At 38.1% G+C, this 27,749-nt stretch overlaps 1 protein-coding gene across 2 annotated transcripts in view; it reads left to right on the forward strand.

Moving 5' to 3' along the window:
• Positions 1–27,749, forward strand: part of LOC113407042 (POU domain, class 6, transcription factor 2) — a 384,418-nt gene that overhangs the window by 71,676 nt on the left and 284,993 nt on the right. The window lies entirely within an intron of this gene.

Consider the following 27,749-nt stretch of genomic DNA (forward strand, 5'->3'; position numbering starts at 1 on the left):
GAGCGGAGTAGTAGAGGCGCATGCTTGAGTGATAGATGTTGATAGATGTCTGTGCTGGAGCAGCACTACATGGTACATAGTGACATTTTGGTTTTAGAGCAATTGCTCCTGAAAGAGTTCCTTTTAATTATATCCATTTGTGACTATATAAAATTCTTAGATGGAATGGAGTGCATTCTTACATTTTACAAATTCTCACAGCTGGAACTTTAAGGGGAAAAGATTTTGTTTACAAGGAAATGCAGTTTTGAGAGAGAGATCTCATTTTCTGAGATTCAAGTTTTGATTTCATGATCTGTACGGACTCTGTAGCAATGTTCAGATGTCTATACCCTAGATCTAATAGGAAAAACTGCAAAATGTTCTACAAAAAATATGTGCAATTTTCTTTTAAGAAGGTGTCCTTTCATATTATTAGAAGCTACACATATTCTACAGAATGTTTTATTGAGTAACTTAATTCAAGAGAGGGTGAAATAAAATGTGAAGATTTAATTTCTAGAATACAGTAGTGACCACTATGGAATATAATCACACAGTTTTAAGCCACCCCCCTCCTCAATATATATATATATATATATATATATATATATATATTGGAAAACAGAATTTCCATTAGCAATTTGAATGTTCAAATTCCATATAATAATCATTTTAGTCCATTTCATCAAGAGAAGAATTGTGATGTCTAAAATTCAGAGGGCTAATACGTGTGTGTGGTGATCTAAATATCTTAAAGAATGTTCATGTATTTTATTTGATCAGGTGTTTAGGTGGCAAGAGATTAATATAAAATATCTCAAGGTATGACAACATCCTGAAAATTTGTACTTAACCTGAGACTACCAATATGTCTTTACAGTCTGGTTTTGTTCAGTTATGTTATATGTTTTAGATTAGGTAAGTTTTATAATAAAGGGTGGGATGTCCCTGAGTTGTTGTCATTTTTGCATGTTTAAATACCATTGTAGAGCACCTAAGTAGTTTCCTTATAGTTTCTGTGTAGGGTAAAAATAATGTGCCGCGATCTTTTTTCCTTTTGGATTGTAAATTATTAATTTTGCTTAGCTGCAAACCATAATGAAAAAGATGCAAGTGAACATACTGTGCATGAGTACTTATTTGTGAGTGTAAGGTGTCTGCTACTCTGCTTTCATACTTCTAACAAGGTATCACCAAAGTAAATCATAGTAGAAGCAAATAGTTTAACTACCTCAAAGTGAACTGTGTAGCATTTATCTGGGGTTTCCCTTCAAGCAGTAACCTTTACCAATGAGTGGTTGTTGCTTTGGGAATGTAAAAGACAGGACAATGGGACTATTCAGCAGGATGAAACTGGATGAACTTATTTAAAATAAAGACACTGAGGAGTTATTCAGCTGATGTAATACAGTTTATTAAGTGATTCAGTGTTTAATTGCTTTCTTTGAAAAATATGACACAAAATATAGTGCTATTCTAGAGCAGCTTCTCTGTTTAGAAATTTGAATGGCATGTTAGGAATGCACACTTTGGGCCTTACTTTGCAGTCTCTTATATTCTGCGTGTATATGATTTGCATAAATTGATGCAAAAAGTGGCATTATTTCTCTGATAATTTTCTTTCGTATGAAACAAGATTAGCATTCCCTGAGTTTCTTATCTAGCATTTGGTACACATTGTGGGGACATTTGCCAAATACCTGGTAAGGAGGAGCATTTTAACAAGTGAAGGGAGGAGACTGGCCCATAGATGAAAGTTACACAGATGGTGTTCTTCAAATTTTGGAATAATTGTGTGTACTAGCTTACTTCGAATGACCAGCATTTGATCTTCCCATGTCTTGCTAAACTTAGCAGCCTTTTCCTGGGTCATATTTTCATATAGAGTAACTGATTTTATAATAGTTTGAATAGATCAGGCACAAATAGTGTTTTCCTCAGCATCAGGTATGAATGTCTCTACTTGCCACCTAGTTTTCTTTTGACAGACATGTTTGTTGTTGTTGTTATTATTATTATAAGTACCTGCATCCTTCAAGAATGTTTCAGAAAATGCACACCCCATTTTCTACAGTATCTAGGGATGGAATAATGGGGATGAGATACCTGTGGCCTGCACACAAACGCTTTCTCTCTCTCTCGCTCGTTCACTCTCTCTGTCTCCTTATTGCGCACTCTCTCTCTCTTTCTTTCTCTCTCCTTATTATAGTATCTCACAGTAATGAAGAAACGGATATTCATATCTTGTTTTGCTAGAGCATAGAGTAACTAGTATTAGAAATGACTCTTCTCCAGCAGCAAGTTCAGTTTCAGGTGGTGAAGATACAGGATTAAGATTGACTATACTAATTTTTGGCATGTGAAGGATGATGAATTTTTGGCCTAATCCTATCTCCTAAATGTATACTTCGCCACCAGTGGCAGAGGAGGTGAAGGCATCAGCTTTTCAGACACTAGGAGCACAAGTCTGACTAGAGGCAGCTTTCCCACAAATCTTAAGCAATTCCAGTCTAAAACTCTGAGCCAGGTCCTTAACTGGTTTACCTCCTAATTTATAGCAGCTGAGATATGGCCCTTTGTCTTTATGAGAGAGTATCCCCTTAAAGTCGTGATCAAAGCGGTTAATACTAATGCCATTGCTTTTTTGTTTGTTTTTAGAAATCAAAGTCTGTTCTGTAATCTTTCGATATTGTCTGTCTTACCTAAACTGGATCTCATAGGCTTATGTATCTATGGACTTTTGACATCTTTAGAGAATACTTTTATGCAAAACTTTAAATGTTTGAATCATGCTAAGCAACAGTGGGAAAACAAGATAAGAGATGCTGCTGCAAGTGCAAAATGTCAGAAAAGGACTTTAGTGTTCTGTAACATATTACATCAGAGGTAACATTTTGCTTAACTTGCAGAGTTATAAAAGCTACAGTATACTTATGAGATATAAATCCAGATTGCGTTGAGTAACATGAGATCAGGTAATTGTGTATGCTATTAAGTGGCATATTATTTAAGCTTGTAAATATTGGAGAAGAGTTATCTCCTATTTCAATCATGACTCCTTTATGTTAAGAGCCAAATAGAAGCATAGACTGTTTAGTAAGTCATTGGCTTTCTTGGTAGAGTGCTGTCCTTAAATCAAGTAGGTTTATGTTGCACTGTGCTCCAAATTAATGACACGGGGCCAAATCCTAGAGTCCTTACTAGAGGAAGCTCCCATTGATGTTGATAGGAATTTTGCCTTAGTAAGGACTGAATAAGTACTAGAGGATTAGATTTGAAATTATTTAAATCCTGCAAGATGTTCATTCAATATCTTGATGACCTCTGTAAAATGTTTAAATCCATCTGATAAAAGCCTGATAACGGGGAATAAAAACTTAATTATTAGCATTATACAGTTTCAATAGTTGGTATAGAGTGGAGATGTGGAAGCAATATGTACTGCACATAAAAATAATATGTACAGGGTTGATTCAACTCCATGAAAGCCATTGGTAGTCACTTTGTGGACTTCCTGTAACACAGAGCCTAATCCAAGTTCCATTGAAGTCCATGGAGTGATTGCTATTGGCCTTCATGGAGTTGGATCAAGCCCTTAATGGGCCAGATTCATTCCTGGTGTAACTCGGTTGCTGATAAGATACAGCAGGGACACATTTACAGCACATTAAGATCACTTACTCAAATATAAGAATTTAATCATTTTGGGCCTGCTCATGTGTTTTGACACACCCTAAACTTTCTGTGAAATTAGAGATTTTGCATGGAATGCAAGATCAAGCATAATGCTCATTTAGCATAAATGTTGCTTATTTAATTTTTTCTTCTGCTGGCAATACTTCCTTCTGTTCAAGTTAAATCTCAGGCTTGCTTTGCACATATATATATGTGTGTGTGTGTGTGTGTGTGTGTGTTTGTTAATTTCCCATTTTTAAATATTGAAAATCAGTTTTAACATTTTGGTATCCTTTATGGTATAATTATGCAGAATTTAGAATTTTCTACATTTTTGCTTGTAAGTGTGCTTGTGTGTGGCAGTGTTCTTGTGAAGCAGGATAGAAGTTAGAACAGTAATTTTGCTTTGCTAGAAAATCCACTGTATATCTCTCTTCTCAGAGCCTCTTTTGCAGAAAAAACATTCATTATGTGATTTATTTTTTAAATTGTCATCCAGGTTGGCCTGATTAGAATTTATGGCACAAAAGTCATTTCAGATACAAAGGATGAAAGCCTAAATTGTCTTTCACTCCTTGAGACAGTGGCCTCTGCAGGTCAGAGCAGAGGTCATTGTGAGGAAGCTCACATTAGAGTCATTAATATGGTACCTAGCCTGTAGATAAATTGCAACCTTCACTCTAGCATCACCCTTTGAATCATTATATGTAAGAGTCCATCTCAATATTTCTATTGGAACCCCTATTTATAAAGGGGATTTAAAACCTGATCAGAAGATATACATGCACACAGAACCTTGGCCTACAAAGGTTTCAATCCAGAAGGATTTTTTTTTTTGCAAGTTTCAGAAAGATACATTTGACAAATTTGATGTGTTAAGAGTGCCAAAAAAAGTATATCGTATGTTTTCTTAAGTGAAAATTTCTGTTCGCATAGGTCAGATTATCGGCCAGATCCTATCAATATTAAAAGCATAGCCTTATTTCAAGCAACCCAACCATTTGAAAATTATTTACTCTGCATTTATAGGTTTCTCCTCAATTAATATTGTTTTATTCAGCATATCTACAGTGTGGATTGATGCCTTTTGTGATAAGGCATTGTGTCAAATATTCATGCAATTATTAAAGTATATGGGCCCAATCCTGCAAACATGTGTGTGTGTGTGGCCATCTTTATTAACACAAGGAGTCCCAGTGATGTTAACGGGACTATTTACATGAGAAAAGTTAATGGTGTGCATGTTTGCAGGATTGGGCCATAACATAGGGTCAAAAAATCTTCTTTCTAAAACATACCTTAATATGATTTTTTGATCAAATAATGAACATTTCTAAAAAGAATGGCTTAAAACTGTATTGAAGGGACAGACTAGATTAGTTTTAAAGAATTTATTGGACAAGTACATATATAGACAGTTCTTTAAACACATGTTTTAAAAGCAGTCATGGAGTTTTAATTTTAAAAATAATAGATTTATGGTGTATTAATTTTATCTTTAAATAATGTTCATGTTCTGACTCTGGTTACTACACTCCCTTGATTTGTGCTGGTGTGCCCACTGATGTCAGTGAGGGGTTGCATATATGAACATTGTGTATGCTCATTAAAACCTAATGAAGCTATTAAGGCTATTAAAACCCTGAGGAGGAGGAAATCTTGAAAATCCATCCTTAACTCATCCTTGGTATTTCCAGAAGCTCAAGCAGGGACTGTACCTACAACTGTACTTAATGCAAAAAAAAAAAAAAAAAAAGCAGATTTTGATGTGATAGTGCCTGATCCTGCTCTCCTTAGGTCCAATAGAAGCAGGATTGGGCTCATTAAGAACAAATGTTTCAGCCTTAATCATTAATTCGCTTGATTTTATGGATACAGATCATCCCCTTATTGCTCTGTGGATATGTCTGTCCATAACATCACTTTTGAGCGAAAAAGAGTAATTAAATTTTTAACAGGAAATGTTTATAATCCTAGTGGATTGATAATACTGCGCTGTTAAACTTTTGTGAGCTGAGGTTTGTACGTGTCATCTGTGTTTGTGAATCAAGGTTCACATAATTATAATGTGTTTATGTACATCGTGTAATTAATTACTGGGAAAAAGGACTAAGAGTGTATAAACTTTAACCATAGAATGTAGCTTGAATGACTTTATATCTTGAAATGCTTCATTCTTAATTAGTTGCTTTTTTTTCATTTTGGCTTTTTGCCTTTTTGAAAAAAATTAATACCAAACAAATTTGTTCCTTTAAAAAGTGACTTAAGTGGCTGGCTGTTTCAAAGGGAATTTGGTTGTTACTAGACAGTAAACAGATAATTTGTGAGAGAACTGGTATTTCCTTTGATTGAGAACCTTGCCGGTTTATGTTTTGAGATTAATAATACATCAGACATTCACACATTAAAAAGGAAGCAGACGTGATGAAGGAAAGGAAAGAGAATTTGATGTTTCTGTTGGACTTCTTATGATTATTCAAGTCCTCCATGGGAATGAGCAATCCAGCCAGAGGAGAGGTCATGTTTGCCCAAATGTACAGATGGCACCACTTAACACCCCTCTTGATTTTCCTATGCTAAAGAAAAAGATAGCAAAATGTTTATACCAAACTGGCACCCTGTCGGGGGGCAAGCTGTATAAAGTTTCCTGCTGTCAGATTAATAAATTTTTTTAAAATATCCAAAGGCAGAGAAAGCTGTAGGAAGCTCATAGTAACAGTTGCCACTCTCCTGTGGATCATTTTTCTCTTTAAAATCCTGTGTAGTCCTGGATTTTTCTTGTTGTGTTCTCTGCCTAGGTTTTGTTCTTTCCTGACACACTTGTGGGCTCTTCTTTGTTTTAATTTTTTTCCCTTTGGCAAGCTTTTTTTCCCTTGTGACTTTCCCCCCTCTTTTGTGGGGGGTCAGAGGGTAGGGAAAATTGTCTCTTTTTTTGCCTTTACTGTAAATATATTTTCAGGCTCAGTCGTTATACTTTGGCTGGCTCCAAAAATAATTTCTAAAGAGATCAGTGGTGTAAATGACAAAGTTACATTAAAAATAAAAGCTAAATCACAAAATGAGCAATAAGTAAAGAGCAAATGAGCATTAAAAATTTATTTCCTTCACTATGAATTTGTGGTTTTCAACAGGGATATCACTTCTAAAAAGGGAAAGCTGAGCGAAAATGGATTTATAATTGTTAATGTCAATTCCTATTTTCTCTCTTTTGCTGTATAGAAGTCAGACTCAATAACAATATGAAACAAGGGCAGATTTGTACTGTGACATCTCCTGCTCTATGTTGTGAAACTGTTTTGACGCTATCAGAAGCAGGACTAAGCCCTTTTAGTTTGAAAGCAGAGGTCATCTAGAGAAGAATAGTACTGTATCCAGTCTGGCTAAAGAAAGCTTGCCCTTCTCAGAGAGATTGAAATTGGGTTTGCTTTGTAAGTATTCCAAGGATATAGGTATCCGCCTAATCAAGATACAACCCTCTGAACATGTTTATTTAACATTAAGCTACCACTTGTCTATTCTTAAATGTGGTGTGAATTTCCGTTTTTATTTTTGAATTTGTAGAGGGAAGAATTTTTTATCAGATGTCCTTTACTCTCTGAAAGGCAAACTATCATTTTAGATCCTGAATGGTTTATAACTGTAGCAAGAAAAATGCTACAATGGAAAGAATAAATCCCTGAAAGCCACACCAAGAAAATAAATTTCTATTCAATGTAATATAAACAAAATTATTAGTTACTGTGACCAGAATATCATTTAAACATGATTTTTAAAACACAATGTAGTATAAAACACAACGATGGTTGAAATGTTATACATAGCAAACAGGAAATTAAAAATCAATATTCATTAGTAAAACAATATTAATTATCACAGTTATCTAGTGTTATAGCTGAAGGCGGCAAAAGTGTTTTTTTAAAGACTATAGGAGGAAATAGTTCAACAAAATTGTATTTAGTGGAATTTATAGTTATTTCAATAGTAACTTTAAAAATACTCTAATGCTTCAGTTCGGATTGCTATTATTAATAGTGCTATTTAAGTAATTTACCCTTCTCACTACATTCAGTATATCTCAGATGAACCCACTTTTTGAATCTCTTACATGCTTTTTAAGATAGTAACTAAAACATTATTAACAGTGAGTCAATCCTGCTCCAATTGAAGACAGTGGGAAAGTTCCGCTTGCTTATACTGGAAGAAGGATCTGGCCCATTAAGATTGTGGCAAAGGTGACAACAGCCAAGAAATACAAAGTTGAGGCTGACTCAATCCTGTAAAAACAAAGCAAAAACCCCTCTCTTTCCCTTTCCACTTTATTCCCCTCTTTCTTGTCCCTCCTATCTCTCTCCGTCCTCATTTTGTGTGTGTGTGTGTGTGTATGTGTGTGTGTGTGTATGCATACATATATAATATAGAGTGTGTGCATGCATATGACCCATACATAGGCCAAATTCTTCCCTCACTGTCATCCTGTCTAAACCCAGTGATTTCAGTGGATTTTGCCTGTTACTGAAAAGTACTATAATTTTTCATATATTTAGAGGAGCATATGAAACTCACATTATTCAGTTGAGAAACTGGAACTGCTTCATGGTAAATATGTCTTGAGGCATTTTTTAATATACTAGCATTAAGTTTTTATAATTATCTCTAGATATTGCATAATATTTACCAGAGAGGAAGAAAGATCATTCAGATTCACTCTAACCTCTTGAGTAAATACCTCTCTGGACAGTTTTTATTTTTTATTTTGCAAGTAATAGGTAAGAAATACATATATTTCGTATAGAGAGACAATGTTTTTTCAAGAATTTGAGTAAAGATAGGAAGCCAGATCCTGCAAGCTCACACAAGAGCCGTCATTACATACACAGGTAGTTACATTAACTTCAGTGGGACTTGCTCATGTGAGTAAATGTATCCCAGCTCTGGCTCATATTTAGCCAGTGTTAATGTGCTGTACACAGACTTTTATATTTTGTATAATTTTGACAGATGATATCGATGTTTGGTTTTAAAAATTTTTTTATTTTTAATCAATTTAAATTTTCACAGTTGTGGGAAATTAGGAGGTGGGTCAGACAGTTACAGAATTACATTGAGATTCAAAAGATTAAAGCTTTATAACAGTTAAAACCACAAATTGTCAACATCAAATGTCAAAAGATACCTGATAAATAGCCTTAAATCAAACTCTAAGAAGTTCTCAAGCAGCATTTTTCTTACTTTGCTTATCTGTAAATTTCAATGATAAATGAAAATACCTTTGGTTTGTGTGTGCATCTTGACATTGACGTTTATCAATAAAAATCTAACCTTTCCAAGCCTAGGTATATATATTTACACATTTTTGAACCTTTTGGTTTTTTAACCAAATAGGCAGGCATTTATGCATGTTAAAATCTATAATAAAATGTGTTTTATTTAGTCAGTACATTGTAGCAGCAATATTCTGGTCTCTTGTGTAGGTATGAGGTAATCTGGTCCTGCCCGCAATAGTTCACAATTGCAAAACATCCATTGACTTAAATGGGAACAGGATCTGTCCCATTGTGTGGCGGAAATTATATATAATATCAGAAATGATATTATCCTTGGCAAAAGATAAAACTTGTTTATAACATAATAGAGTTTGTGGTATGGGGAGAGCAGATATATCTGATTTTAATAACTAAACTTTTTAAAATAATTAATGACTTCAGGATAAGTGTTGTGGAAGCAAAACTTCATTGCAAAATGAACAGTGATCGAGGTGAAAATGAGAAAATGTCCCATCTCAAAACTGCTTGTAAATGTGCAGGTTTGGTATTTCTCCTCCTTTCTTATACTTGCTTGCATCTCATAATATTTGGGACTGCAAGCCACAAATTTCTCCAAAGGAAGAATAAAATTTACAACTGGAAAAATCTTGAAAATGGAAATATTTCATCTTTTGTTATTTTTTCTAGTCCCATTTATTTGATCTGTTTAGTACATATATACGCACAGTATATACATTTAATCATGGAACACATCCACATGAGTCATTTCAATCTTTTTCGTATGACAAGTAGGAAGGAAATTCTTGTGTTGCTCTGTTTTATAGGATTTGATGCATCACTTTCAGACTTTTCCTATTTTAGCTGCCTGGATACAGAACACTGAACAACCTTCTCAAAACAGTCACTGACCAAAAAACCCCCAAAACTTTCAATCAGTTGGTACTACTAGCTCTTTGCTATGTCTTTGTTTTAACGAGATAAAGAATAAAAGAGATGGGCCAGATGAAGCAAACCCTTTCCTTGTCTGAGAAGTCCTATTTATCACACGAGTAAGGATTGCAGCATTCCTCCGTAAGGCCCTGCACAGCTGAGGTGTTGGATTTTGGAGCTGAGTGCTCTCAGGCTCTATTTGTTTCATGTGAGTTGAGGATGGTTCATGTCTCTTGGGCGGTGCTTTTCACCTTTCAGGATCACTGCCTGTGGGACAGATTCTCAGCTGGTGTAAATTGTCATCATTCTATTGAAGTCACAGTTTACATCAATTGAGGATTTGTCACCTATTTTTAGACTTAATCCAACTGCTAGTGAAGTCTGTGACAAAATTCCACTGGCTTCAACAGGAGCAGAATTTAACTGTTGAAAAAAAAGTTTTTGTAACCCACTGCAACCTTGTCTCCTTCACTTCTTTTCATGGAACTCTTTGGTTCATACTGTAGGACTTTTCAAAGCTGCTCCAGTTCAAAACAAGCTAAAACTGATAAAAACTGTTTAGTTTGCCTAAAAGTAAGCTTACTGCTGTTTTGTTTTGTTTTGTTTAGTGTTTGTCTGATGTTTCTGATGGTATTCTGATGGTTGTAATAGGTTGTAACAAGAGTTGTATGTCTTGTCATCTGTAGTGTATCAATATGGTTTTATAATGATACAATAACCTGAACCCTGTAACAGTTTATGAGCCATTTAGAATTCTTATGGATTCACAGAGGGACAGAGGCCTGAAAAAAAGAACTTGACTGCTTTCGCAAAACTGGTTCTGTGACAGGAAAAATTAGCATGCCTGTGATTTAATTGCTAAGGAATCATATTGATCTGATTTGTCATTAAAAACATTTAAGTTTAAAAACATAAAGCTGGGTGGAGGAACAAAAAATAGTGATGTAAGGATCTGGAATGTACAGGTAAACTGTACCATACTGCCACTGATATTGATTTGTTATGATTAATAAATATGTTTGTATGCATTACCCATGTACTGTATCCATAATAGTGCTTTTTTTAGGGCAGAAGAAAATTGCTTGTTGTTCTTTATTTTTCATTGACTATTTTAGTCAATGATAAATAAAGAACTTTAGCAGCAATCTGAAGCCAGTGAAGGCAAGACCTGAAAACAGAAACTGTAGGAAATAAAAGTAATGAATAGCAATGTGGCAATATATACACACAAAAATCTCAGTCATCTTAACATTTGTAATGGTGCTAATTTCCAAGTGCTTTTTAAAATATGCTTCCACATGAGCTCTCAAAACCCATAAAAGCCTGGCATGTAAAGTAAATTGTTTGTCACTTGCTGACGACCTGCCATATTTATTGTCAGGAGAAATGGACATTAGTTGGAAAAGCAGTTGTTAAAGGCCAAACAATTTTTAAAGATGGCAAAGATGTGCAAGGGTTTTCCTTTTTCTAACAATGAGCCACCCCTTCAGACATCAAAAGACAAGATAATAAGACACTTCAAGCACAATTCAAGATTATATTCAACATCTAAAGGCTCATCTCTTGTCAGTTTGCATTTACTCTCCCAGGGATGTGATGCTTCTATCATCATTCTGTCAAGAGGAGTCTGGCAAAAGCGATGAGGGCCCCTCATTTCACACACTTAGTGTTTTTTATCAAATAGCCTTCGCTCATTCTGATTCAGCCAAAATGGAGGGATAATTTGAAGAAGGTCATGCACAAGTACAAAAATCTTCTATTGATTTGTGTGATTAGGAGGCATTAAAATTGCACGTTTATGTTAGTTTCCAAGATGTTTTGTCAGTTTATTTAGCAATACACTTTTGCAGCATTAAAAAAGTGATTTTTTTTAAAGTGCTAAATGAGTTTGCACAAAATAAACACACATTTGAATATTCAGCAAAAAACATTTTAAACTGTTAGCTTTCTTTCTTTTTTTTAAAAAAAGTCATGGTTAAAATAGATTTAAAATACAACCAGACCTGATTATTGTCTTTGTTGTAGAAGAAGCATTTATACAGGGGAAAAAATATCAGTTGTTTAGATACTGCACAAGTGTAGGGCTTGTGTCCTGGCCCCATTGAAATCAACAGGCGTTCAGAGGAGCCAAGATTTCACTCTAGAAGTCAAAGGGAGTTTTGCTTGAGTAAGGACTGCAGATGTAGGTCCTGTATGGCATATGCACAATATATATAAAGGAAGACCTTTCAAAACATGTTAAGACACACTTTTGTGTAATACAGTAGTAATCTATATGATAGTTGAATACAGATGATACAATTTTAAACACATGTGAAGGCTCTGATCCTGCATACAGATGTTCTCATCGAATCCCACTTTCTCTGTCGGCTCTCTGCACCTGTGTGCCTTCACTAGCATATCACTGTGCAGAATTGAGCCGAAGTGAAGATTTATATTATAGCTACTATGGGCCGGATCCTCAGCTGGTGTCAGTTTTCATAGCTCCACTGAAATCAAAGTAGCTATGATAACTTACACTAGTTAAAGATCTGCCCCCTAAAGGTCTGTCTATACTGCAGTTAAATACCCGAGGCTGGTCTGTTCAGGCTCAGGCTGGAGCCCAGGCTCTGGAACCCCATAAGGGGGAGAGTCCCAGAGCCCAGGCTCCAGCCCAAGCCCAAATGTCTACACCACAATTAAACAGCCCCGTAGTCTGAGCCCCGCGAGCCCGAGTCAACTGATACGGGTCACCCATGAGTGTTTAATAGTAGTATGGACATATCCTAAGTGTTTGACTGTTTGCTCTGTAAACATACAATATGACACTATATTTGGTTATTCGCAACACCTGTTGCAGTTCATTAATTTTTTTTTTCGTTTCTATTTTTTTTGAGGGAAGAGATACCCCACACAAACACAGCAGCTGTTTTCTGGTTCCTGTTTTATAGGGCTTACTAATTACCATATGAGACCATTTGAAGAGCAAGTTGTTTAGTCTTAGTAAAATATTGTTTGTAGCAATTTGTTACGTTGTCTTTGTGTTCTCAGATAAATAGTGCTCTGCTTAAAAAACCAAAAATCACTGTTTACCTGATTCTGCACTCCATGGTCAAAAATTCTACTGAAGTCAGTGGGCCAAATCCTGCCCACATGTGCTACCTCACGATAGTCTCCAGAGGTTGCCCAAAGTTAACAGAGGTCCCTTAGAATTTTGTCTGTGTAAAGGAGAGTAAGCACCTGCAAAAGGTGAAGGATATTAAATCAGTTTAAAATGAACAAGCAAAGCAACTGTTCAGGCTTCTTAGATTTTCAGGCTAAACAATAATGTTGGAAGCTCAGAGGGCTTTTTCTTTTTTTTTTCTTTCTTGTTGGATGTCATGAATGAAACTTTTCTGAGGATTTCTTTATGGTGTGTATTATATTCATGTCATCTTAGATCTCGATGCCTCTCATTTCAGAACATCAGTGCTCATTTTGTTAGGAATATGAGGAACTGACAAGGAGAGGCATGAGTGGTGTGAAACTGGTTTCCTCATTTCTGGCTTGTTTCAGATTTAAACAACAACAAAGATAAAAGCGCCAGTTCCTGCAGTCATTATGAGTTTTGCCTGAGACAGGCTACAGGATACAAGCCAGCACTTCATGGACTGGATCACGCAAGGGACTGAGCGCCCTCAGCTCCTGTTGAAGTCAATTGGAGTTGAGGGTGTTTAGCATCTTGCAGGGTGAGGAAACCAATTGGTGTGTTGTTAAATTTAAGTCAGAAATTTCTGCTTATCATCCATCTCTTTAGTGCTGTGGGATACTGAGCCAGGTGCTATGAACAAGCATTCAGTCGGCCGTATGGAAAAATTCTCCTGTACTGTTTGCCTTTTCGCAACACTGAAAGAAAAGCTAGACTGCAATAGTGTTGCAGTCCAAAAGTTTTTACCGGGCAGGGAGCCTCAAGGGATTCAGGAAGCTGTGAACAAATTGCCAAAAAGCAAGGAGGAATCACTACTAACCTGTTGGCAAGTTACATTGACTACTTCCACATGAAATGGTACAGTACTTATGCTGTAATACAGAGTGACTTTTCAAAGGAACGTACCATTCTATTTATATGTGTATATAATAAATATATTATTTCCTTATGCCTATATTGTCTGGTAGTTGTAAAACATCAGTTTATATACAGACATGTTCATTATATCAACCACCCACCACCCAATCTATTATGTCTTGTGTATACAAGAGTGCAGATAGCCATCAGAGAGGCCTTACCACTTTCCTTATGTACGGGTTTGCCCATTTATGTAACTCCCTTTCTCTCTACTAAATTATTCTTGGTGTGATTTCTCTGTAGCTGGTTTAATGTTAGTGATACTCTCTGTCCATCTGTTTCATTTTGCTTAGCTCAGATTTAGCTCTAGTCCACAGACAGGTTAGCACAGCAGTTTTTAAACTTTTTTAGCTGAAACCCCACCCATCTCTTTGAGTTATAATTTTTGGCTGCACCGCCTGAACTCAGACAAAAATAGACACATGCAAAAGTATGCTTGGTAGTCTAATCATAAATCTAACAGAGACTTTGACACAACTTTAATTAAATTACCTACACCTGTACGTTTCATATACACAGATACTTACCAATGGTACAGCCGTGTCTTTCTCAGCAGCAGGCTGCTTCTACCTTACAGCCAGGCTGCATCACCAGGGCAGGGCCAATACCTGCCCCTCGCCCCTTGAGTTTTCAGGGTGCGGGAAGGTGTGTGTGATGATCTCTGAGGGCGGAGCCAGTGCTGGGCGCCAAGGCTGCCGGGAGCAAAAATCGACATGTCCACAGTGGATGTTGACACTGACCCACTGGCTGAGTGGCCCACTGAGGTGAGTTGGGGGAGGAAGGGGTGCTCTCTCCCCACCCCCATGGGGGCTAGCCTGGGCCCCGCTGTGCAGGGCTGGCACAAGCCACCTGACGTTGCCACTCCCCCCCCCCCCCAAAAATTTTTTCTTTGTCCCCATAGGGGGGGGGGGGGGCACGCCACGCCCCACAGGTTGAAAACCTCTGGGTTAGCCTCTCCTGGAAGAACGCTTGATATTCTCTGCACAGGACTCTTATTGTCATAGTGTTAAGGAATTTTGTGCAAAGTCTGAAGGGAAAATATGACCCAAGGGCAGCAAGGATGAAGTAGTGCTGGGTCAACACTATAGCAAACCAATGCAAAGCTGAGCTATATAAAAAGTTTGTATTTCTCCAATAGAAGTTTAATTTCCAACTGGACAGGATTTATTTGTTGATCCCTTTCACCCAGCTCTGGACAGTTCAGTCCCATTTCTTTGTGACCTTTGTCAACTGGGGATCTTTTCTGAGGCTCAGGTACCATTTTTGAAACAGCCTTTCCATTTACATTATTTCTGGTTAAGTTGTCCCCTATATTTGTGTTCATTAAGTGCCCGATCCTGCAGCATTGAATTTAGAAGAGTTTTGTTACTGAGTCAGTGGAAAAAGAATTGGGACCTACAAATTGTGTACTGAATCTTTCCTGTGATGGACTTCCATGCTTTTATTAGATTCCTCTTTGTTATGTCCAGTGGTTGGTCTAGGAACCTCTACTATGAGGAGTTTTTAAACCTTGTAGCTTGTGAATTGTCCGGAATTGTTGTTCTGCTTATATGCTAAGCTGGTCTGTGAAAGTCTTTTTTCAGAGGCATATTGAGATGAGGTCCCGGGGAAAGTTCCCTTGAATGATATTGGAAGTACTCAATCGTAGGAAGCAGTTATGCACATACTTATTGTGGGTGTCTTGGGTTTGTAGCCGGCCTTATCTGTTTATGTTGTATTCATATTGTGCCTGTCACGTTGGTACTACATGTAGTTCTCTCCTCTTAAATGACCTGTTGCTCTAGGATGGCCTTTCTATTATGACTGGTGTTGATGCATCAGGAGTTGTATCTCTTCACCTCAAATACAGGTGTGCTGCTTCTGGCAATCAACATACTATACTGATGTATATAGTAATCCCTGGTCTGTGCTCAGAACTCCAATTGGCATCCATGGGAGTTTGGTGAGAAGATGGAGGGAAGTACATGTGATGAGGTAAATGGATGATACCAGAGAATAGTTTATACGTTCAGTAATTTATATCTAACCATTGTACTTAAAGTGAAATACTGTGCAGTCTATTACAAGATTTGATAGTGGGGTCCAACAAATGAAAAGGATTTCCCAACTCTAAGATGATGGTCAGTATTTTCAAATGCTTATCATACAGGTGGTGCTGTAGGTAAGATTATGTGAGCTTCTGTCTATACTTCAGTAGAGAAATAAAAATCGATGGTAGCTGAGTGTAAAGTCATTATAATGGCTTGTACTGTATTAAGCACAGTATGTTTTTTCTGGGCTACTGTGTTGTAAAGGCTTATGTGAGCATTGCTAGTAGTTCTGAGGAAGAATAACATGATGAGAGGGAAGTTAGCATACAGAGGAATGAGATGGAGTGACCTACAATTAGTTTACACCCAAAAAAGTATTTCAGACAACACAATTATTTAAAAATAGCCTTTAATTAAAGGACTAAAAGGAAAAAGTCAGATTCCATCTTCATTTATGCTGACTTCAATGCACACAAAAGCCTTGATCCTCCAAAGACTGCAGGATGGAGAATTACCTTTATACACATTAGTAAATGAAGTTAATGGGAAGATGCATGTATGTCAAATTAAACACCTGCTCAAGTCCCTGCAGGATCCGGGCCATTTGGGGTAAATGGATGTGCAAATAAGTAAGTGCTTGCACAAGTTGACTTTTTTTACTTATTCAGTTTTCATGCATAAGTGCAAGTGTGTGATTGTTCATAAATCTGTTTTTGAAGGCGTAATTCAGCCTCTGCCTCTCCATCTAAGTTTTTATACCATGCTCATCGTCCTGGTGTCTCCACTCAGAAAATTCTTGTCCAACAAGCAGATAATTAAATCATTAATAAGGTTCTAGAAAATGAAATTCAATAGATAACACAAGATATCAATCCCAGTCAGGCAAACGCACACAGAGATGCTGTTCTTACCCTATTGTGTAAATGCTTTCATGGGTTTTCTTTAGAAGTGGAGCTGCTGTCCTGGTCTTGTAGGATTATTGAAATTATTGAACTGATTCTTAAATAAATAATGAAGCCCGTGTCTATGAAATAAAACTTCTGCATTTTGGTATCATTACCATTTTTCTTAAGTATCTTTTACTCTCTTCCTTTAAAATGCCTAAATTAGCTTGTAGAGTCTTTTCCCCAATGGTTCTGCCAGGGACAGGAAGTGTCAGTGATACCCCATCCCCCACTGGAACAGGCCACACTGGGCATTCTGAGGGGTTAATGGCTGGCTCTGCATCTCCTCATGTCATTCCTCCCAGAGTTCCCTAAGATCCAGTGTCAGGCCTTCTTAAGCTGTTCGCTGGAGCTCACCCTCCCTGTTTTAAAAAGGATCCCTTCTATGAAAAGGGGTCATGGAAATGTAAGACAGCCTCTGGATGTATTATTTTTCTGCTCTGTTTGCAGTGGGGATATGACACACAGTTTCTGGGGGAAGGAGAAGATGCTGCTATGGAGATGGTTGAGCCCATTTTTAGTATGTGGTAGGGACCCGGAGGCATCATCCAACCCAATAGTTACTTTATAAAGCCATTGCCACCAAAGCACTCAGGAATGCGTCACAATAAAACAAAATCTAAAACCTAATAAAAGGAATTGGCGCTGGTTAAAGTCTGAGAAATCAGAGGGGAGGCTTAAAGGGGAAACAAAAGTAACAATTAGAGATGTCCACCCAAAAAACCTGACCTTTAAATAATAAGGTCGTAATTGTTTTGGTGGTGGCTTTTTTTTTTTTAAACGGGACTAGGGAAAGACTGAGGTGAATGTCAAGAGAACTGATTTAATCACAATAAGACCTCCACAATGAAAGCCTATTGACTTAAAATAAGTGTGATGGTTGAACTTGTGGTGTTTGAACGTAGATACTGTCAGGCCAGTGGTCAGGAGGAGGTTTTTGATGTGCCTTGCTCTTATGCTATTAAGATCTGTTAGTACTGAGTCCTCTGTTCCTTTAATCATGAAGGATTTTAGAGCCCTTACTTACTGAACATCTAGGATATCTTTACCGCTACTCAAATGTAATCACCTCTGTGGTGAATGTACCAGCAGCAATATGCCTCCATTTTAGGAGAAGTGAATAATAATTTACCCAGCTGAAACTGTAGGTGGAGTTTTTTATGTTGGTGGTATGTACAATATCCAAATAGGAATTTCCCCGGGAAACAGGCTACAATAACTCTAGACTTACTAAAAAGGCAGTAGGATTAAGACAAGAAAAGCATTTAGGGATGTGATGGCATATATGAGGCCCAGTCTTGCTCCAGTTGAAGGGAATGACATAACTCCCATCAGTTTAATTGAATATGGAGTTTTAGATTCATCTCTGCACTCTGGCTGCTTTGAACTGTTCCGGCAATGGAATACTGCCCTATATTTGACTTGACTAACTGGTTAAGCCAGGCTTACATCTCATTTTGCATCATGGGGTGGTACAGTTCAACTAGAGTATATGATCAATAAATTTGATTAAAAATTGGTAATTTGACCAGCATAGGAGCTAATCTTAGAACCATATTGTGGTATTAGTTCAGAACCGACTTACCGTTACTTCCTGCATTATTTAACTTTTCTTTGGAGGCTTCCTCTGCAAGTAGTAACTGGATACAAACTTGCTTGATTTAGGAGAGGTGACAAATGGGGATTGACATGTTTGGAGTGTTCATTTATATAGACTAAATTAAAATAATCTCAAATCTCTTTAACTATGTGTTGTCTTTTTACCAGATAGTAAAGTTAAAATACATGTTGTTTGTTTTTAATGTAATCAACCATCATTCAGAAATAACTTCATGCATTTTACTTTGTTGGATTGTTATTACTCCAAGGAAGGAATGGCTAGGATATACTCTAGCTGACTACACTGTATATTTAATCCCCCAAAAGCATGGTGATGCACTAACCCTGTGCTTCTTACATATGTTTGCTACAGTGGTTGAGGTTTTTTTTTTTCATAATGCAGGTTTTTAAAGTCCAACCATATGTATTAGGCGGATCACTAATAAAAATTTACAAAACACATTCAGTTTGTACTTTATCTTGAATTTCTGCTTTTTCTCTTGTCATAATACCCCGGCTCTGTATTTATCAAACTAAGTTTAAATAAAAACTCAGAATATCAAATAACAAAACCAAAACATGCCTCATAGCAGAATACCCAATATTGGTGTTTAAGCTTGCAAAACAGTTATGTAACTAAACACTATGTAGGGGTAACCAACCTTCATCAGATGGGTGCCCAGGTGGCGGATTAGGGGAATGTCCTGCAGATATGCAGTACAGCTGAAACTATTCAATAAGCAGTCATGGAGCAACTGGCAATCTCTCTCAGCAGAGTGTAGTGAGTTAGCTGGTGGCAGGGCTACCTCTATAAAATGCCACTTAAGCCCTATGATGAGGATGTCAAGGTGAATAAAAACTGCCTTAAAATAAGTCCTGCTGGGGCCTGTAGAGCTCATCAGCCCTGGTAGGCTGCTCATCTAGGAGAAGGAAAACTCTGATTTCAAAACAAAGGTGTCAGGCTTGGACAGCTGACCTGTAAAGCTCATCCAGTAAATATGATCATCTGAACTGATGTCCGTGTCACGTGTACCCCAGAGGGCAATGGCGTACTCCACAAGCAATGTACAGCAGCCTTGCCTGCTGTTGTAACTGGGCCACTGGTCGCTAAAGTTAAAGACGCGAGTGAGTAAGCTGAGTAAGCTGAGATGGGCAAGTTGGAATATAGGAATGCTGTTTGGAAGAAGTTTGAAGCTATGTGAGGATTTAAAGTGGAGAAGAGTAAATGTGGCAGGTATATGTACATAAGACCAAATGGAACGGTTGCAAAGCCAAGATACTGGTGAAGGGCTACAAAATCTACTACTCAGGGAGTTCAACCTCCTGAAACAGTGTTGGCATTATTCTGGATGAAACCATACAAAAACATGATCGAGGTTACCAGAAGTTCGGGCTGACTGATGAGTGTTTAAACTGTGTTGGGAAGAGGTAACTATCCATATAGTAAGTGGGTATGCACCACAGTTAGAAGAGGATCAGATGATAAAATAGGAGTTTCTTGCTGAGATGTTCTGCCTTATTGGAAATGAGAAGATAATTATCGGAGCAGATCTAAATGCACACATTAGATTGCAAAGCCTGGATAGAAACAGTCCATGGTGGGCATGGCATTGGACCTAGAAACTCTGTGGGGAAATGGTCCTACAGACTTGTCTGGCGCTGGACTTTAGTGATCTCACATACTTTCAGAAGAGGGAAAGCCATCTCATAACTTTTGCCAGTGGGAGGACATAAGTCCAAAATTGATTTATTTCTAATAATGAGAGAGAGCATGAATAATAAATTGTAAGGTAATACTTGGCGAATGCACAGCACAGACTTCTTCTTATAGACTTCAGCATGCACAGACCTCAGAAGCACTGAACCCTGGGGCACTGGTGGGGCCTAACTGATAGAAACTTTAAAATGTCTTTAAAGCAGGAGTAATGTGTAGATTTCCGAACTACCCACAGGGATGTGTGGAGGTCAGATGATTCAAACTAAGATAAACTTTACTGGAAATGGTGCATTAAGTCTTAGGAGTGATGACACCAATTCCCCAAAAGGGTGGGGGGGGGTATAAGAAGGGAGACTTGGTGATGGAATCCTCAAGTTAAAGAAACCACTGAGGAAAAAAAATAACATTAAAAAATGGAAGTCCAGTGGCTTGAGCAGTGATAAGGAGGCAAAAAAGAGGCCAAAACAAGTGTTACAACATCTAAAAGTGTGTCCTGTGATGAACTATATAACCAACTAGAAGGACATAAGGGAAAGAAGACAATCTATAGACTTGCCAAGGTGAGGGAGAAGCAAGTTTTCTTATATTAGAAAGGAATATGTACATTGCAACCGAATGGTGAATCTATCAACAAAGTTTGGAGTGATTATTTTGAAAGAGTGATGAATGAGGAGAACCCAAGGGAAGAATTAAGAACATGTAAACCAAACTGGTGTTAGATTACATACAGAAGGAAGAGGTTACAGAGGCACTTAGGAAAATTAAAAAGGAGAGAGCACCTGGGCCAGATGACGTACCAGTGGAAGAAGTGAAGTCATTGGGAAATGAAAGCATCAAGTATCTTACAAGTTTGTTCAATGATATTCTCAAGAAAGGGAAGGCACCAGATGAACGGCAAACAAATTTTGTGGTGCCTGTTTTTAACCATACAGGCAGTGTTGCACTGTGTGCTAATTATTACCCAATGAAGCTGATGTCACATGCTTTGAAAGTATGGGGGAGAAGATTATTGAAAAGTGTCTGCGTGGAATGGCTGAAATTTGGAAGGGTCAGTATGGATTCATGCCGAGAAGGAGCACAATTGATGCCATGATTGCTCTATAAATCCTCATGGAGAAGTTCAGAGAAAAGAGATGGCAACTAGGTATGGTCTTTGTGGACCCGGAGAAGGCAATGGATTGTGTACCAAGAAAACTAGTTTTGTGGAATTTGTAACAGAGAGGTGCGCCAGAAGGTTATGTCCATCTTAACCAGGATACATATGATGGAATGACTACCATAGTCAAAACTAGATGGAACTACATTTCCAGTAAACATTGACTTGCATTAGGGGTCAATGTTGAGCCCCTTTCCTGTTTGCAGTTGTCATGGATGTGACAAGTGAGAATATATGAAGGGAGCTGCCTTGGAACATGCTTTTTGCTGGTGACTCAGGACTTGTCTACACTGGCAAGTTTCTGTGCAGTAAAGCAGCTTTTTGCGCTCAAACTGCAGACGTGTACACACTGCCAAGCCACTTTGTGCGCAGAAACTCCTCAGTTGCAGTGCTGCAAAAAACCCACCTCGACAAGAGTCATAAGGCTATTTGTGCAGAGGCTCCAGCACTCTATTGCCAGTGTAGACACTTGATTGCTTTCTGCGCTGTAATTGGCCTCCGGAACTGTACCATAATGCCTCAAGTGACCACTCTGCTCATTGTTTTGAACTCAGCTCCAGGCCACAAAGCAAACTATTAATGTGGAATGCTCATGCTGTTGAACACAGAGGCAGGTGTGAAGCGGGCTGCATTTAGGGTGAACACTGGTGAGACTGAAGCTATGATAATGGAGGGAAGAGGACTCACCATAAAGGAAGTCACAGGTAGAGAGCTTAGAAGAGTGAAAGAATTTAAATACCTCAGATGCATAGTTGCTGATGATGGTACTTTCCTGAGTGATGACAACATTGTACTCGAGCTGTGTGGTGCAAATAGTGGAAGCTGATACCACTTCTCTGTGGCAAAAAGATGCCAATAAAGTTAAAAGGTATAGTGTACAAAACTGTAATTCGACCCATTTTAATATACAGAACAGAGACGTGGACAGCCACAAAAAAGGAAATTGGTATGCTCTCCACCATCAAAATGAAGACGTGGAGATGGTCAAATGGTTAGACACTTCATGAAAGGGAACTAAATGAGGCTGTATGGAGCCTAATGCGTGTTGCTCCGATTGAAGACAAATTGAGGGAGCCTAGGCTACAATGGTAGGGCACATCCAGTGGAGCACTTGCAGTGATATGTGATAGCAGTTCATGGACTAGATATCAGTGGACCTCAGAGAGACCCATCTGCATGACAGCCTGGCACATGATCAAGAGTTTTGGAAGAAGGCCATAAAAAGGAGATGATATATTAATTCATGTTTGTGGTCAAATATTGGAGTGTTTTTAAATAAATGAAACTTAACACATGACAAAGGGAAGAGGGAAGTGGCAAGGAAGAAGATGAAAAGTTATGTAACTGAAGAAGAGATATATTAGACTCGATTCTTCTGCCATTCTTACCAATGTAAGTCAAGAATAACTCCATTGAGATACATGTAGTCTATCCTCCCCCCCCCCCCCCCCCACACACACACACACACACACATACAAGCTAAGCATGTGATTCCCCTGTTTGGGTACATATACTCGCACGAGCTCTTATCAACCTAGCACAAGTATAAATGGCCGTGTCACCACAGTAACACTGGTGATGGCAGCAAAGGCACAGCTGAGCTGTGCAAAGTACATACCCCTCTGCTGCCACTCCCAGTGCTACTGTGGCTATGCTGCTATTTATAGTTGTGCTAGCTCGATGTTAACTAGTGCAAGTATCTGTATATGAACAGGGGAATCACACCCCTAACTCACACTATAGATGTAGCCACAGACGATGTAAGTAATTCCTGCTACAATCAACAGGAGTTATTTGTATCTGTCTCACAGAGAAGTTGGCTGCTTAGTTGCATCAGTGTAAAGATGAGAGAGGAATCAGGCCCAGAGCTGATTTAAGCCTTCTGAGGCCTGAGTCTTCCCTGCCTTTTGTAGTCATTTACACCTGAGCAAAGTGGGTGTAAAATGCTATCTGATCGGGATGGGAGTGTTTTCCGTCCACTTTGCACAGATGTAAATGACTGCACATGGAACGAAGCAGGCCCATGAGCTTTCCTATTTGGGGATTACATTTTTATCTCAAACACAGCACAGGAATATAAAAACTATAAAACCATTTATTTTCATAAGCATGGATTGCTGTAAGTCACCATTTTAGCTGACATTCTCCACTTTTTATTGACCTGTTTTGTGAGATATGGCACATTTTGTAAACTAGCTAATAACCTTTGCTCTTGCTGCTGGGAAGTTATTGAAGTACATTATGTTCAAAACTGAAATAAAAAATGTGGTTACACAATTAAAAATGATACATTTGTAAATGTAGATCATTTTATAATGTTGTAAATATTTCATTTATTTAAAAATACTCCAATATTTGATCACAAATATGTATTAATTTATTTCCTTTTTGCATAATAAGGGGCATATTCTCCCCCTCTTCATTGAGGAAGTCCCTCTTTAAAATGTATGTTTTACAAGTCTAGACTCAACGTTGCATGCTCCAAGAGGTGCAAACTACACTTTCATGAAATCCAGGAGTAAAGGGAATTAACCCCACCTCCTTCCCCTTAGGGTTTTACCCAGGTGAAGAAAACTTCCAGGTTCCTCCCATGGTTGCTTTGGAGCCCAGGTGATAGAAGCTACAACCAGAATCACTGAATCAGCACATCTTCTAGCGACTCTTTTGATGCCTTTCCTTCGGAGAATGCACCCATGCTTAGTGGTGCTCCCCTGGTGAAGAGGAGATTGCAAGCACCTAGTGAGACTCCCCTGGGGACTTTCCAGTTTTCACTGGCTCCTGTCAGTATGAACCATGCTTTGAATCTGTGCCAATGGATCATATTCAGCCCAGTACAGAGGCCTGCAGAAAGTTGCCCCCACCACTTAATCTCCAGACTCAGCAGGGGCTTATTTGGTGTAGAGGGACTTGTGGAGGCCCTCTGCACTGGGGTGAATTTCATCCTCTGATGCATGATCAGAGTGTTAATTGAGTAAGTGGGTATGGTGGTGAGGAGTGGGATTGTGGCTGAAAGAATGGTACAAATTCTAGGCTGTGAAACCTCAAATAAAGGTCTATTGAACATCAAGCATCCTGTGCTAGTCTTTGTTACAAACAGGGCCCTAATGAAAGGGAAGGTTCTTCCCTGTCTGATAGCTAGGGTAGACCTTTCAAGTAGCTCTGTAACACAAAGGTGTCTTCCCTGGATGAGAGCCCCATGCTGGAGCTCATCCAGGGGGAAGATAAAACACAGTGAGCCAGACATTGTCATTCCATTCAGACCAATTAGTATTTAGATTGGGCTAGTCCTCCCTACCCAGTGGTATTGCACACGGAGGTTATTCTAGCCCTATGGCTGTAGTCATTTCCATAGGATGTGTGGCCCATTTTTAGGGAATTGGGAGGGCAAAGTGTCCAACCAAGCATAGGGTTTTTCCTCCCTGCCAGCCAGTTCTGCAATTCCCAAGTGTTCAGAGTGTTTCGTTTTCTCAGTCTTACTCAGCAGGAAAATCTTTCTTCTGGGTCAATTAGCCTGCTGTGTATTCAATATCCAAAGCCTGCCTTCTGCAGCCTGTGCATCTCAGAAGGCTTATGTTACATTATGCTGGACAGATCCCTATGGCCATAAATAGTTGTTAGAGATTTGAATAAAGATGTATTTGTTTCTGAAATTAACATTCTGAATGACACTCTTCTTCATAAAAATTATTTGCAAATTTAAAAAGTATATCCAGTTGCAATGGTACATGCTAGTGAGTGAGAAAATGATGCTGGAAAAAAGTAAGTTGGTATTTACACCTTTCATCATGAGAGAATTTTGAGTTAAACAGACACTTCTTTGAGTTTCTTAGTGAAAGAGCTTTCCAGTCAGTCTTGAAAGAAAATCATCACTATATAGTTAAATGCAAGAATAGCTCCCCAGGAATCTGTGTGTATAGCACTTGTTGTGGGACATCACAGTGCTGCTTTTGATTATTTTTGTCGTATGAGTTAAAGCCAAGTCTTCCTTTAGGATTATTGCCCTTTTAACTAAAGTAGTTAGGAAAACATGTTCCATTTGTAATACTCACAGTTGATACAGCTCCAATGATATCTAGCGAGGGTGAGCTGGTAGTGATTGTCAAAGGAATGGATTTTGTGCCCAAGGAATATTAATATGCTGTACTCATGCATAAAAAAGAAGTTAGTTGAAATTTACATAACACTTCCTGCACCTGCTTGAATGAACTGTTAGATTATTGTATAAGGCTGACTCAGTTCAAATGTTTCAGCTTCTGCCATTCTCAGTGGATTAGTAAAAAGAATTGTGTGATTTGACAGAGGAATTTATATTGTATTTGAGATTCTTTGAGCAAACACTAGAGAGTGAAAAATACATTATAGACCTGGTGAGCCAGTGCACGCGGGTAATGTAAACTAAAGCAATGATATAGTTTATAGAGTTGTTTTCCTTTTACTACTTGTGAAACATCTCCCATTTTAATCTGTTAAGAATATATAGAATCTGTGGTCTAAATTGATCAATGAATTTTATTAAGTTGTAACTATCATGCTATATTAAAAAGGAAAATCCATTATGTTTTTCAGGAACAAAATTAAACTTAATCTCTGAACACACGTCCAGTTCCACCTTCAAACTTCACCACATTTATATATTTAAGAAGGGAATGCTGTCTTCCTGGTATTTGTTTCCTTGGCTCCTTAAGGTCTTTGTGATGAGAGGAAAAAGTTGCATTTTTTATTAGGATGGGAGACAGTACAGCTAAACTACCCAACTACTTATCTACTTAGATGTGTTCCTGATTAAGAATGCAGTAGCCATTGCTGTCACAAATGTTAGCTTCTAGATTCCCACAGCTGTAATAAGAGTTGCAACAAAGTTGTTATAACCCATACAACTAAGGGTCATATGGAAGAAAAAACAAAATAAGATTGAAAAAGCAAAGCACATACAGAACTCTACTATGTGTTTCCCATGTCAAAAGATAGTGTTATACAACATAAAGGTTGAAATCAAGCACTCTGGAGGATATAGGAAAAGTAGAATTGAGGTTGAAAGCTCAACCTTAATTTTACCCCTTTGTGATTATGCCATTAAGAATGGTCTTCTGTTACATTATGATAATTATTTGTCGTTTTTAAACTGTTGCAAATATTTTCTTTGAACTTGGCTTGGACTTACTTGGTGCAACTTTAACTCTGAATCACCCTAAACTTTGAGGCATCTTTATGACAAAAATAATACTTTGGATTTTAAAAATGCAATTCCTTGCCCTTCATACAACCTCTGATCTCTGTGCACTTTACACACATTAATCAATTAAATACCATTGTGTATTATCTCACTTTATAGATGGAGATGCTTAGACACACAGGCCGTGTCTACTCTAAGGAAATTAGGCTAAAAGTTCCTACTATTGCCAACCTTTGTTCAGTTCCACAGATGTTAAACAGGCCAGATTCTGTTCCATTTGAAATCAATAGGGTTTCTTGAAAAGGCTGAGATTTAACAAAGTACTAACCACATACCTAATTTTAAGCATCTGAGTTAGTCCCATTGATCGAGTACTAAAGTTAGGGATGTGTTTAAGTACCCTGGTGAATCTATGCTATAGTAAGGTAGTGCTCAGCATGAGTCAGGGTAACAGAATCTGGCCCAGTGTTGGGAACCCCCATGTAGACAGGTCACCAGGTCTCTCAATGCAATCGAATTAATTTGTTGTTTAAAACATTAGCCACCTGTCAACAACATGGCACCCAACTTTGCTAACCGTGATGGAGATGAACCAATCTTAGCAACTGTGAGAAAGAAATACAGCAAAGTAACACACCTGACAAACACTGTGGTTCAGTGGGATATTATTTATTTGGATGGCCCCACTGGTGTGGTAGATGCTTAGGGATGTTCCTAGCAGTCAGACATTAGTTTTAATCCTGGTTCTGACACACACTGTGAGTCCATGAGTGAATCACTTAACGTCCAATTCTACTGCATTGAAGTAAATGGGAGTATTTCTATTTACCTTAGTAGGAGCAGGCTTGAGCCCTACATTTCTAAAATGATGATGACTTACTTTTGTGAGGTCTAACTAAATGATGTTTGTGAAGTGCTATATGGGACTGGTCCAAAGCCAATGAAGTCAGTGGGGATCTTTCCGTTGACTTCAATGGGCTTTGCACTTATAGGGTCTGACCCATAATACTAATGGAGAGTCCATGGCAGAGGTGGAATTAGGACTCAGAAATTTTGGTCTATGAGCCCTGTTATCACTTCTCCAGATGGCATTTGGGGCATCAAAAGGAAGAGAACTTATATGTTTAGATCTGATCAGCTATTTCACTGTACAGTTAAGTGCCTAAATCCTGTAAGGTTCAGACTCTGAGCACCA

The sequence above is a fragment of the Terrapene carolina genome, unplaced genomic scaffold, assembly GCF_002925995.2.
Source record: "Terrapene carolina triunguis isolate 2854851 unplaced genomic scaffold, T_m_triunguis-2.0 Scaffold182, whole genome shotgun sequence".
NCBI classification, from domain to species: Eukaryota; Metazoa; Chordata; order Testudines; family Emydidae; genus Terrapene; species Terrapene triunguis.